The sequence below is a fragment of the Dendropsophus ebraccatus genome, chromosome 10, assembly GCF_027789765.1.
Source record: "Dendropsophus ebraccatus isolate aDenEbr1 chromosome 10, aDenEbr1.pat, whole genome shotgun sequence".
Classification (NCBI taxonomy): Eukaryota; Metazoa; Chordata; class Amphibia; order Anura; family Hylidae; genus Dendropsophus; species Dendropsophus ebraccatus.
Genome location: NC_091463.1, coordinates 30602624 through 30615396, shown reverse-complemented (window position 1 = coordinate 30615396; position 12773 = coordinate 30602624).

Here is a 12773-nt window from a genome sequence, read left to right as displayed (position 1 = left end):
GGCGCTGTGACACAGCGGGGCCTGGCGTGCAGCGGTGTGTGGCGCTGTGCCACAACAGGGCCTGGCGTGCAGCGTTGTGTGGCACTGTGACACAACGGGGCCAGGGGTGCAGTGTTGTGTGGTGCTGTGACACATCGAGGCCTGACGTGCAATGTTGTGTGGCGCTGTGACACAACAGGGCCAGGGGTGCAGTGTTGTGTGGCGCTGAGACACAACGGGGCCTGGCGTGCAATGTTGTGTGGCTCTGTGACACAACGGGGCCTGGCGTGCTGCGTTGTGTGGCGCTGTGACACAACGGGGCCTGGCGTGCAGGGTTGTGTGGCGCTGTGACACAACGGGGCCTGGGGTGCAGCGTTGTGTGGCGCTGTGACACAACGGGGCCAGGGGTGCAGTGTTGTGTGGTGCTGTGACACAACAAGTCCTGACGTGCAATGTTATGTGGCGCTGTGACACAACAGGGCCAGGGGTGCAGTGTTGTGTGGCGCTGAGACACAACGGGGCCTGGCGTGCAATGTTGTGTGGCGCTGTGACACAACGGGGCCTGGCGTGCTGCGTTGTGTGGCGCTGTGACACAACGAGGCCAGGGGTGCAGTGTTGTGTGGCGCTGTGACACAACGGGGCCTGGCGTGCAGGGATGTGTGGCGCTGTGACACAACGGGGACTGGCGTGCAGCGTTGTGTGGCGCCTTGACACAATGGGGCCTGGCGTAAAGTGTTGTGTGGCGCTGTGACACAACGGGGCCTGGCGTGCATCGCTGTGTTGCGCTGTTACACAACGGGGCCTGGCGTGCAGTGTTGTGTGGCTGTCACACAACGGGGTTTGACGTGCAATGTTGTGTGGCGCTGTGACACAACGGGGCCAGGGGTGCAGTGTTTGTGGTGCTGTGACACAACAAGGCCTGACGTGCAATGTTGTGTGGCGCTGAGACACAACAGGGCCAGGGGTGCAGTGTTATGTGGCGCTGTGACACAACGGGTCCAGGGGTGCAGTGTTGTGTGGCGCTGTGACACAACGGGGTCTGGCGTGCAATGTTGTGTGGCGCTGTGACACAACGGGGCCTGGCGTGCAATGCTGTGTGGCGCTGTGACACAACCGGGCCTGGCGTGCAATGTTGTGTGGCGCTGTGACACAACGAGGCCTGACGTGCAATGTTGTGTGGCGCTGTGACACAACAGGGCCAGGGGTGCAGTGTTATGTGGCGCTGTGACACAACGGGTCCAGGGGTGCAGTGTTGTGTAGCGCTGTGACACAACGGGGCCTGGCGTGCAATGTTGTGTGGCGCTGTGACACAACGGGGCCTGGCGTGCAATGCTGTGTGGCGCTGTGACACAACGGGGCCTGGCGTGCAATGTTGTGTGGCGCTGTGACACAACGGGGCCTGGCGTGCAGCGATGTGTGGCGCTGTGACACAACGGTGTCTGGCGTGCAATGTTGTGTGGCGCTGTGACACAACGGGACCTGGCGTGCAGCGTTGTGTGGCGCTGTGACTCAACGGGGCCTGGCGTGCAGCGTTGTGTGACGCCATGACACAATAGGGCCTGGCGTGCAGCGATATGTGGCACTGTGACACAACGGGGCCTGGTGTACAGCGTTGTGTGGCACTGTGACACAACGGGGCCTGGCGTGCAGCGTTGTGTGGCACTGTGACACAACGGGGCCTGGCGTGCAGCGTTGAGTTGAGCTGTCACACAACGGGGCCAGGGGTGCAGTGTTGTGTGGTGCTGTGACACAACGAGGCCTGACGTGCAATGTTGTGTGGCGCTGTGACACAACGGGGTAAGGGCTGCAGTGTTGTGTGGCGCTGTGACACAGCGGGGCCTGGTGTGCAGCGATGTGTGGCGCTGTGCCACAACGGGGCCTGGCGTGCAGCGTTGTGTGGCGCCTTGACACAACGGGACCTGGCGTGCTGCGTTGTGTGGCACTGTGACACAATGGGGCCAGGGGTGCAGTGTTGTGTGGCGCTGTGACACAAGGAGGCCTAACATGCATTGTTGTGTGGTGCTGTGGCTCAACAGGGCCAGGGGTGCAGTGTTATGTGGCGCTGTGACATAACGGGTCCAGGGGTGCAGTGTTGTGTGGCGTTGTGACACAACGGGGCCTGGCGTGCAATGTTGTGTGGCGCTGTGACACAACGGGGCCTGGCGTGCAATGTTGTGTGGCACTGTGACACAACGGGGCCTGGCGTGCAGCGTTGTGTGGCGCTGTGACACAACAGGGCCAGGAGTGCAGTGTTGTGTGGAGCTGTGACACAACGGGGCCTGGCTTACAGCGTTGTGTGGTACTGTGACACAACGGGGCCTGGCGTGCAGCGTTGTGTGGCACTGTGACACAACGGGGCCTGGCGTGCAGCGTTGAGTTGAGCTGTCACACAACGGGGCCAGGGGTGCAGTGTTGTGTGGTGCTGTGACACAACGAGGCCTGACGTGCAATGTTGTGTGGCGCTGTGACACAACGGGGCCAGGGGTGCAGTGTTGTGTGGCGCTGTGACACAACGGGGCCTGGCGTGCAATGTTGTGTGGCACTGTGACACAACGAGGCCTGGCGTGCAGCGTTGTGTGGCGCTGTGACACAACAGGGCCAGGAGTGCAGTGTTGTGTGGAGCTGTGACACAACGGTGCCTGAGGTGCAATTTTATGTGGTGCTGTTACACAACGTGGCCTGGAGTGAAGCGTTGTGTGGCGCTGTGACACGACGGGGCCTGGTGTGCAGCGTTGTGTGGCGCTGTGACACAACGGGGCCTGGCGTGCAGTGTTGTGTGGCGCTGTGACACAACGGGGCCTGGGGTGCAGTGTTGTGTGGCGCTGTGACACAACGGGGCCTGGCGTGCAGCGTTGTGTGGCGCTGTGACACAACGGGGCCTGGCGTGCAGCGTTGTGTGACGCCATGACACAATAGGGCCTGGCGTGCAGCGATATGTGGCTCTGTGACACAACGGGGCCTGGCGTGCAGCGTTGTGTGGCACTGTGACACAACGGGGCCTGGCGTGCAGCGTTGAGTTGAGCTGTCACACAACGGGGCCAGGGGTGCAGTGTTGTGTGGTGCTGTGACACAACGAGGCCTGACGTGCAATGTTGTGTGGCGCTGTGACACAACGGGGTAAGGGCTGCAGTGTTGTGTGGCGCTGTGACACAGCGGGGCCTGGCGTGCAGCGTTGTGTGGCGCCTTGACACAACGGGACCTGGCGTGCTGCGTTGTGTGGCACTGTGACACAACGGGGCCAGGGGTGCAGTGTTGTGTGGCGCTGTGACACAACGAGGCCTGACATTCATTGTTGTGTGGTGCTGTGGCTCAACAGGGCTAGGGGTGCAGTGTTATGTGGCGCTGTGACATAACGGGTCCAGGGGTGCAGTGTTGTGTGGCGCTGTGACACAACGGGGCCTGGCGTGCAATGTTGTGTGGCACTGTGACACAACGGGGCCTGGCGTGCAGCGTTGTGTGGCGCTGAGACACGACGGGGCCTGGTGTGCAGCGTTGTGTGGCGCTGTGACACAACGGGGCCTGGCGTGCAGTGTTGTGTGGCGCTGTGACACAACAGGGCCAGGGGTGCAGTGTTGTGTGGCGCTGTGACACAACGGGGCCTGGCGTGCAGCGTTGTGGGACGCCATGACACAATAGGGCCTGGCGTGCAGCGATATGTGGCACTGTGACACAACGGGGCCTGGCGTGCAGCAATGTGTGGCACTGTGACACAACGGGGCCTGGCGTGCAGCATTGTGTGGCACTGTGACACAACGGGGCCAGGGGTGCAGTGTTGTGTGGCGCTGTGACACAACAGGGCCAGAGGTGCAGTGTTGTGTGGAGCTGTGACATAACGGGGCCTGAGGTGCAATTTTGTGTGGTGCTGTTACACAACGGGGCCTGGCGTGCTGCGTTGTGTGGCGCTGTGACACGACGGGGCCTGGTGTGCAGCGTTGTGTGGCGCTGTGACACAACTGGGCCTGGCGTGCAGTGTTGTGTAGCGCTGTGACACAACAGGGACAGGGGTGCAGTGTTGTGTGGCGCTGTGACACAACGGGGCCTGGCTTGCAGCGTTGTGTGGCGCTGTGACACAACGGGGCCTGGCGTGCAGCGTTGTGTGACGCCATGACACAATAGGGCCTGGCGTGCAGCGATATGTGGCACTGTGACACAACGGGGCCTGGCGTGCAGCGTTGAGTTGAGCTGTCACACAACGGGGCCAGGGGTGCAGTGTTGTGTGGAGCTGTGACACAACGGGGCCTGGCGTGCAGCGTTGTGTGGCGCTGTGACACAACGGGGCCTGGCGTGCAGTGTTGTGTGGCGCTGTGACACAACAGGGCCAGGGGTGCAGTGTTGTGTGGCGCTGTGACACAACGGGGCCTGGTGTGCAGCGTTGTGGGACGCCATGACACAATAGGGCCTGGCGTGCAGCGATATGTGGCACTGTGACACAACGGGGCCTGGCGTGCAGCAATGTGTGGCACTGTGACACAACGGGGCCTGGCGTGCAGCATTGTGTGGCACTGTGACACAACGGGGCCAGGGGTGCAGTGTTGTGTGGCGCTGTGACACAACAGGGCCAGAGGTGCAGTGTTGTGTGGAGCTGTGACATAACGGGGCCTGAGGTGCAATTTTGTGTGGTGCTGTTACACAACGGGGCCTGGCGTGCTGCGTTGTGTGGCGCTGTGACACGACGGGGCCTGGTGTGCAGCGTTGTGTGGCGCTGTGACACAACTGGGCCTGGCGTGCAGTGTTGTGTAGCGCTGTGACACAACAGGGCCAGGGGTGCAGTGTTGTGTGGCGCTGTGACACAACGGGGCCTGGCTTGCAGCGTTGTGTGGCGCTTTGACACAACGGGGCCTGGCGTGCAGCGTTGTGTGACGCCATGACACAATAGGGCCTGGCGTGCAGCGATATGTGGCACTGTGACACAACGGGGCCTGGCGTGCAGCGTTGAGTTGAGCTGTCACACAACGGGGCCAGGGGTGCAGTGTTGTGTCGTGCTGTGACACAACGAGGCCTGAAGTGCAATGTTGTGTGGCGCTGTGACACAACGGGGTCAGGGGTGCAGTGTTGTGTGGCGCTGTGACACAGCGGGGCCTGGCGTGCAGCGGTGTGTGGCGCTGTGCCACAACAGGGCCTGGCGTGCAGAGTTGTGTGGCACTGTGACACAACGGGGCCAGGGGTGCAGTGTTGTGTGGTGCTGTGACACATCGAGGCCTGACGTGCAATGTTGTGTGGCGCTGTGACACAACAGGGCCAGGGGTGCAGTGTTGTGTGGCGCTGAGACACAACGGGGCCTGGCGTGCAATGTTGTGTGGCGCTGTGACACAACGGGGCCTGGCGTGCTGCGTTGTGTGGCGCTGTGACACAACGGGGCCTGGCGTGCAGTATTGTGTCGTGCTGTGACACAACGAGGCCTGAAGTGCAATGTTGTGTGGCGCTGTGACACAACGGGGTCAGGGGTGCAGTGTTGTGTGGCGCTGTGACACAGCGGGGTCTGGCGTGCAGCGGTGTGTGGCGCTGTGCCACAACAGGGCCTGGCGTGCAGAGTTGTGTGGCACTGTGACACAACGGGGCCAGGGGTGCAGTGTTGTGTGGTGCTGTGACACATCGAGGCCTGACGTGCAATGTTGTGTGGCGCTGTGACACAACAGGGCCAGGGGTGCAGTGTTGTGTGGCGCTGAGACACAACGGGGCCTGGCGTGCACTGTTGTGTGGCGCTGTGACACAACGGGGCCTGGCGTGCTGCGTTGTGTGGCGCTGTGACACAACGGGGCCTGGCGTGCAGTATTGTGTGGCGCTGTGACACTACGGGGCCTGGTGTGCAGCGTTGTGTGGCGCTGTGACACAACGGGGCCAGGGGTGCAGTGTTGTGTGGTGCTGTGACACAACGAGTCCTGACGTGCAATGTTATGTGGCGCTGTGACACAACAGGGCCAGGGGTGCAGTGTTGTGTGGCGCTGAGACACAACGGGGCCTGGCGTGCAATGTTGTGTGGCGCTGTGACACAACGGGGCCTGGCGTGCTGCGTTGTGTGGCGCTGTGACACAACGAGGCCAGGGGTGCAGTGTTGTGTGGCGCTGTGACACAACGGGGCCTGGCGTGCAGGGATGTGTGGCGCTGTGACACAACGGGGACTGGCGTGCAGCGTTGTGTGGCGCCTTGACACAATGGGGCCTGGCGTGCAGTGTTGTGTGGCGCTGTGACACAACGGGGCCTGGCGTGCATCGCTGTGTTGCGCTGTTACACAACGGGGCCTGGCGTGCAGTGTTGTGTGGCTGTCACACAACGGGGTTTGACGTGCAATGTTGTGTGGCGCTGTGACACAACGGGGCCAGGGGTGCAGTGTTTGTGGTGCTGTGACACAACAAGGCCTGACGTGCAATGTTGTGTGGCGCTGAGACACAACAGGGCCAGGGGTGCAGTGTTATGTGGCGCTGTGACACAACGGGTCCAGGGGTGCAGTGTTGTGTGGCGCTGTGACACAACGGGGCCTGGCGTGCAATGTTGTGTGGCGCTGTGAAACAACGGGGCCTGGCGTGCAATGCTGTGTGGCGCTGTGACACAACGGGGCCTGGCGTGCAATGTTGTGTGGCGCTGTGACACAACGAGGCCTGACGTGCAATGTTGTGTGGCGCTGAGACACAACAGGGCCAGGGGTGCAGTGTTATGTGGCGCTGTGACACAACGGGGCCTGGCGTGCAATGTTGTGTGGCGCTGTGACACAACGGGGCCTGGCGTGCAATGCTGTGTGGCGCTGTGACACAACGGGGCCTGGCGTGCAATGCTGTGTGGCGCTGTGACACAACGGGGCCTGGTGTGCAGCGATGTGTGGCGCTGTGACACAACGGTGTCTGGCGTGCAATGTTGTGTGGCGCTGTGACACAACGGGGCCAGGGGTGCAGTGTTGTGTGGCGTCTTGACACAACGAGGCCTGACGTGCAATGTTGTGTGGTGCTGTGGCTCAACAGGGCCTGGCGTGCAATGTTTTGTGGCGCTGTGACACAACGGGGCCTGGAGTGCAGCGCTGTGTTGCGCTGTGACACAACATGACCTGCCGTGCAGTGTTGTATGGCGCTGTGACACAACGGGGCCTGGCGTGCAGCGTTGTGTGGCGCCGTGACACAACGGGGCCTGGATTGCAGCGTTGTGTGGCGCTGTGACACAACAGGACCTGCCGTGCAGTGTTGTATGGCGCTGTGACACAACGGGGCCTGGCGTGCAGCGTTGTGTGGCGCCGTGACACAACGGGGCCTGGAGTGCAGCGTTGTGTGGCATCGTGACACAACGGGACCTGGCGTGCAGTGTTGTATTGCGCTGTGACCTAATAGGGACAGATGTTCAGTGTTGTGTATATTTTAATCAATTGAATACATATTTAAATATATTTTTATTATGTACATGCATGTATAGATTATACATATAGATTTTAGATTATATAGATTATGTGGCGCTGTGACACAACGGGGCCAGGGTTGCAGTGTTGTGTGGTGCTGTGACACATTGAGGCCTGACGTGCAATGTTGTGTGGCGCTGTGACACAACAGGGCCAGGGGTGCAGTGTTATGTGGCGCTGTGACATAACGGGTCCAGGGGTGCAGTGTTGTGTGGCGCTGTGACACAACGGGGCCTGGCGTGCAATGTTGTGTGGCGCTGTGACACAACGGGGCCTGGCTTGCTGCGTTGTGTGGCGCCGTGACACAACGGGGCCTGGCGTGCAGCGTTGTGTGGCGCCGTGACACAACGTGGCCAGGGGTGCAGTGTTGTGTGGAGCTGTGACACAACGGGGCCTGAGGTGCAATTTTGTGTGGTGCTGTTACACAACGGGGCCTGGCGTGCAGCGTTGTGTGGCGCTGTGACACGACGGGGCCTGGTGTGCAGCGTTGTGTGGCGCTGTGACACAACTGGGCCTGGCGTGCAGTGTTGTGTAGCGCTGTGACACAACAGGGCCAGGGGTGCAGTGTTGTGTGGCGCTGTGACACAACGGGGCCTGGCGTGCAGTGTTGTGTGGCGCTGTGACACAACGGGGCCTGGCGTGCAGCGTTGTGTGGCGCCATGACACAATAGGGCCTGGCGTGCAGCGATATGTGGCACTGTGACACAACGGGGCCTGGCGTGCAGCGTTGAGTTGAGCTGTCTCACAACGGGGCCAGGGGTGCAGTGTTGTGTGGTGCTGTGACACAACGAGGCCTGACGTGCAATGTTGTGTGGCGCTGTGACACAACGGGGTCAGGGGTGCAGTGTTGTGTGGCGCTGTGACACAGCGGGGCCTGGCGTGCAGCGGTGTGTGGCGCTGTGCCACAACGGGGCCTGGCGTGCAACGTTGTGTGGCACTGTGACACAACGGGGCCAGGGGTGCAGTGTTGTGTGGTGCTGTGACACATCGAGGCCTGACGTGCAATGTTGTGTGGCGCTGTGACACAACAGGGCCAGGGGTGCAGTGTTGTGTGGCGCTGAGACCAGGGGCGCCGCAATGATGAGGCGACCTGAATCGTCTGCCTCAGGCGGCGCCACCAGCTATCTTCATGGGGGCGGCATTCAGTGGCAGATTATAATATGAGCGGTTCGGGCGGCCGCCCACATTATAATCCGCCACTGACTGTACCCAGGGCCGCTTTAACCAGAGGGCACATGGTGCACGTGCACCGGGCCCACTGGTTAAAGGGGCCCCCCCGAGCAGGCCGGCCGTTGCTATGTGCGACCAGTGCGGTCGCACAGGGCTCCGCCCACCAGCCTGTCAGGGGGGAGCGCCATGGATGGGTAATCTACTTACCCCTCCATGGCGCCCCCTGCAGGGCCCCCCCGTACGCCGCTGCCCCCGTCCGCTGCTGCTGCAGCGCTGAAGCGCCGCAGCAGCAGCGACACTGACAGAGATAGAGCCATTGGCTCCCTCCCTGTCAGTCACTCACTCTTGTGGCCGCACTTCCTGCGGTCACAAGAGGCCGCGCTCTCCCTCTAGCGCCCGACGTCACTGGAGCGTCGGCGCGAGGGTAAGGGGAGTGCAGCCTCTTGTGACCACAGGAAGTGCGGCCACAAGAGGGAAGAGAAGAGGAACGCGTGGACCCAGGTGAGTAACAGTGTTTGTTTTTTTCAATGTTATATGGGAGGGGGAGCTATATACTATTGGGGAGCACAGGGGGCTATATACTATGGGGGAGCACAGGGGGCTATATACTATTGGGGAGCACAGGGGGGCTATATACTATGGGGGAGAACGGGGGCTATATACTATTGGGGAGCACAGGGGGGCTATATACTATGGGGGAGAACGGGGGCTATATACTATTGGGGAGCACAGGGGGCTATATACTATGGGGAGAACGGGGGTTATATACTATGGGGAGCACAGGGGAGCTATATACTATGGGGGGGGGCCCAGGGTTCTATATACTTTGGGGGAGCACAGGGGAGCTATATACTATTGGGGAGCACAGGGGGCTATATACTATGGGGGAGCACAGGGGGCTATATACTATGGGGGAGCACAGGGGAGCTATATACTATGGGGGAGCACAGGGGGCTATACACTATGGGGGAGCACAGGGGAGCTATATACTATTGGGGAGCACAGGGGAGCTATATACTATTGGGAAGCACAGGGGGCTATATACTATGGGGGAGCACAGGGGGCTATATACTATGGGGGAGCACAGGGGGCTATATACTATTGGGAGCACAGGGGGCTATATACTATTGGGAGCACAGGGGGCTATATACTATTGGGAGCACAGGGGGCTATATACTATTGGGAGCACAGGGGGCTATATACTATTGGGAAGCACAGGGGGCTATATACTATTGGGGAGCACAGGGGAGCTATATACTATGGGGGAGCACAGGGGAGCTATATACTTTGGGGGAGCACAGGGGGCTATATACTATGGGGGAGCACAGGGGAGCTATATACTATGGGGAGCACAGGGGGCTATATACTACTGGGGAGCACAGGGGGCTATATACTATGGGGGAGCACAGGGGGCTATATACTATGGGGGAGCACAGGGGGTTATATACTATTGGGGAGCACAGGTTAGCTATATACTATTGGGGAGCACAGGGGCTATATACTATTGGGGAGCACAGGGGAGCTATATACTATTGGGGAGCACAGGGGTCTATATACTATGGGGGAGAGCACAGGGGGCTATATATTATGGAGAGCACAGGGGGGCTATATACTATTGAGGGGGAGCACAGGGGGGCTATATACTATTGGGGGAGAGCACAGGGGGGCTATATACTATTGTGGGAGAGCACAGGGGGGCTATATACTATTGGGGGAGAGCACAGGGGGCTATATACTATTGTGGGAGAGCACAGGGGGGCTATATACTATTGTGGGAGAGCACAGGGGGGCTATATACTATTGTGGGAGAGCATAGGGGGGCTATATACTATTGGGGGAGAGCACAGGGGGGCTATATACTATTGTGGGTGAGCACAGGGGGCTATATACTACTGGGGAGAGTGCACAGGGGGCTATATACTATGGGGGAGCGCACAGGAGGGCTGTATATAACTGGAGGAGCACATGAGGGTCTATATACTACAGGGACACCTTAAAACTATGGAGGCACAGAGGGGTGTAACTATGTAGGAGTACAGAGGGGTGTAACTACTGTATAGGGGTACAAGGGACCTAACTACTGTATGTGTTGGAGCCTAAAATATTTGTCTGGCAGATTCTGGAGAGAATATTCACAGCCAGGAGAAGACTTCAAGGTGGCCCACGCTGGATGGAGAGAAAAAGAAAAGGTGACAGACTCTGATCGGAGAAGACGCCTCCGGTGAGTCACTGGATGTAACTTCACTCTGTTATAGGCTTGTACTGATAGGGGTCATGGTATGGCGGGTATTATGTAATGGTATCAATGGTGATATCTTTCTGTTTTGTTTAGTGCAGTTTTTATGTAATATGTAATCACTGAATGGTGGAAATAGTGTTATAAGGTAACTACTGTATGTATTGGGGCTCTTGATACAGTGTGGGGGCAAATTCAGTACATTATACAATGTGCAGAAAGGTAAGGGGGGGCCCACTCTTGAGGGCTGTGCACTGGGCCCACCAATGTATTAAAACGGCCCTGACTGTACCATGTACTGGAGCCCCCCCGCCCCCGGGCAGTATCTGTAATGAGATGCTGTGAGCGGGGGAGACTGTATTCATAAGCGCCGCGCTGTACTAAATCAGCCGCGCGGTGCTGATACTACAGCGCGGCGCTTATGAATACAGTCTCCCCCGCTCACAGCATCTCATTACAGATACTTCCCGGGGGCGGGGGGGCTCCAGTACATGCATTCCACGTCCGTGATCCGTCAGGATCACGGAACGTGGGAATGCAGCCTTAGTCCCCCGGCTGATGTGCGGCTGCCCGGGGTGTCCCGTCCTGTCCCCGGCAGCGCGCGCATCAGAGAGCTCCCCGTGCGCCGGAAGTCACAGGCACAGGCGCACGGGGAGCTCTGTGATGCGCGCGCTGCCGGGGACAGGACGGGACACCCCGGGCAGCCGCACATCAGCCGGGACCAGACCAGAGAGGCTCGACGGGGGAACGGAGGGCAGGTGAGTTGTGTGCTGTTTTTGTTTTTGTTTTATCTGCTGTGCAGGGGGGGGGGGGGGGGAGAGAGGGGGACCATCTATAAGGTAGGGGGGGAAGGGGGCCATCTATAAGGGAGGGGGGAAAGAGGGGGACGATCTATAAGGGAGGGGGGAAAGAGGGGGACGATCTATAAGGGGGGGGACCATCTATAAGGGAGGGGAGAGGGAAGAGGGGGACCATCTATAGGGGGGGCCATCTATAAGGGAGGGGGGAAAGAGGGGGACCATCTATAAGGGGGGGGCCATCTATAAGGGAGGGGGGAAAGAGGGGGACCATCTATAAGGGGGGGACCATCTATAAGGGAGGGGCGGGAGAGGGACCGTCTATAAGGGGGGGGAAGAGGGGGACCATGTATAAGGGGGAGAGGGGGACCATCTATAAGGGAGGGGAAAGAGGGGGACCATCTATAAGGGGGCATCTATAAGGGAGGGGGGAGAGGGGGACCATGTATAAGGGGGGGAGGGGGACCATCTATAAGGGAGAGGGGACCATCTATAAGGGAGGGGGAGAGAGGGAAGAGGGGGACCATCTATAAGGGGGGGGGAAAGAGGGGGACCATCTATAAGGGGGGGGAGAGGGGGACCATCTATAAGGGGGGAGAGAGGGAAGAGGGGGACCAACTATAAGGGGGGGGAAGAGGGGGACCATCTATAAGGGGGGAAGAGGGGGACCATCTATAAGGGAGGGGAAAGAGGGGGACCATCTATAAGGGAGGGGGGAGAGGGGGACCATCTATAAGGGAGGGGGGAGAGGGGGACCATCTATAAGGGGGGGAGAGGGGGACCATCTATAAGGGAAAGGGGACCATCTATAAGGGGGGAAGAGGGGGACCATCTATAAGGGGGGAAGAGGGGGACCATCTCCTAAAAGATCAGCACCCTCCTCTCCTGACATCCTCTGTGCTGCTGGGACCTCTCCTATAGGATTAGCACCCTCATCTCCTGACATCCTCTGTGCTGCTGGGACCTCTCCTATAAAGTCAGCCTCCTCCTCTCCTGACATCCTCTGTGCAGCAAGGGACCAAACATTATGTTTATTGGGGACAGCAGTGGGGGGGGGGGGCAGTAGTGGATTATAATGTGGGCGGATTGACGGGGGGTGGGGGGGGGGGGGGGGGCGTCATTCTATAGTTCGCCTCGGGCAGCAGAGAGGCTAGAATCACCCCTGGCTGAGACACAACGGGGCCTGGTGTGCAATGTTGTGTGGCGCTGTGAC